Source organism: Octopus bimaculoides, chromosome 18 (genome assembly GCF_001194135.2).
Source record: "Octopus bimaculoides isolate UCB-OBI-ISO-001 chromosome 18, ASM119413v2, whole genome shotgun sequence".
NCBI lineage: Eukaryota > Metazoa > Mollusca > Cephalopoda > Octopoda > Octopodidae > Octopus > Octopus bimaculoides.
In genome coordinates this window covers 13,937,655-13,939,748 of record NC_068998.1, presented here as the reverse complement: position 1 = coordinate 13,939,748, position 2,094 = coordinate 13,937,655, and positions in this window count along the sequence as shown.

Genomic DNA, 2,094 nt, shown 5'->3' with positions numbered 1-2,094 from the left:
GACAGATACTGGAGCGTTTTTGTTTGGAAAATGAAAATAATGAAAAATAACTATGATGTAAAGTTAAAAATTTAGGAAAACCAATAGAAAAAACTATTGCTTGGCTTGTTTCATGAACTCTTTTTCATACTATGACACAAACTTCACATTTTAAACAGATTTGAATTCAAATAATCCACCAGTATTTCATGTTAATTTATGTTCCAAACACCTATCTAATCTCACAGTTAATTTACTATATTTTTCATTATTTTCAAAATTAACTGAAACAAAACAAGTGTATTTCAACAGAAATTTGGCAGCAAAATGGTTATTCATATTTGGACATAACAAAATTAGGAGTAATGAATTTTCTAAAGGCTTAAATTATATTTTAGAATATTTGTAGGTCACTAAGATACCATATGCATTGCATCATTACATTAAGAATTATTGCAGTAGGAAGAGTTACATCCATGATATCTGGGTGAATTTGATGAAATGATTATGAAAACTGCTGAGTTTAAAACAACTATTTTTTTCAGTAGATAAAAGTTGAACTTCACCATTTTTTTTTAATGAGAAGTCAATAATGTAATGGAAGAAAGTTAAAACTTAACCCCTTTGTTACCATAATTCTGTCAACATAGGCTGCTTTTGTTTCAATTAATTTTTAATTTAATGAAGAATTTAGGAAAATAACTTGCTTATTTTTCAGCTGGGGTCTGGAACAAATTAGCATAAAATTTTTATGGAAGATTATAATTTAGACCACTTTAAAACAGTATAAGTTTATGTCATAAAACCTGGGAGTGATCACAGGTGGGTTGGTATGAAAAGGGTCAACTCATATCTAATATGTTTGGTTCTGTGGAACAGGAAAACAACAATCCTGTCATAGGAATGTACTTATTTCTTAAGATAGTAGATTGAGGTAGTTGAGAAAAACCTTCCTTTTCTATAGACATGAAGAATGAGAAATAAAACTTTAAAGCCAATGTGGTATGAGTCCATCACCTTCACAACTCTCTCTTTTACTTGTTTCAGTCATTTGACTGCGGCCATGCTGGAGCACTGCCTTTAGTCGAGCAAATCGACCCCAGGACTTATTCTTTGTAAGCCTAGTACTTATTCTATCGGTCTCCTTTGCCGAACCACTAAGTTACGGGGACGTAAACACACCAGCATCGGTTGTCAAGCGAAGTTGGGGGGACAAACACACACACACATACATACATATATACGACAGGCTTCTTTCAGTTTCCGTCTACCAAATCCACTCAAGGCTTTGGTCGGCCTGAGGCTATAGTAGAAGACACTGGCCCAAGGTGCCACACAGTGGGACTGAACCCAGAACCATGTGGTTGGTAAGCAAGCTACTTACCACAGAGTCACTCCTGCGCCTATATATAAAATATAACTGAAATAAAAAGAATGTTGGAGAGGCTTGCAGTATTTTACAGTGAATAAAACTTCTAGTAAGACATACAAAAAAATTCTTTTGTTCTTTTTATATCATGGTTACCAAATTTCAGGATGCAATGATCCAGGCCACCAAGGATTAACTTTAGCTAATTAAGACTGTATTATTAACACATTGTATTTAGTAGTATAAACAATATATTAGGTGTGTCTGTTAGTATCATTAATCATCATATTAAGTTTACAAAAGAGAGAGCAGTTTACAATGAATATTTAATGTATTAGAAAATACATTCAACCATACAGATGCAGGCATGCTTCCCAACCACATGGGTCTGGGTTCAGTCCCACTGCATGGCACCCTGACCAAAGCCTTGCAAGTGGACTTGATTGACAGAAACTGAAAGAAGCCTGTCATATATATATATATACACACACACACATATATATATTTGTGTGTGTGTCCACCACCATCACTTGAAAACTGGTGCTGGTGAGTTTACTTTCCTGTAACTTGGTGATTTGGTAAAAGAGACTGATAGAGTAAGTACCAGACTTTAAAAAAATAAGTACGGGGGTTCATAAGTTTAACTAAAATTTCAAGGCAGTGCCTTAGTATGGCCACAGTCAAATGATTGGAGCAAGTAAAAGACATATATTCAAAACATGTTTTATATATATATATATATATAC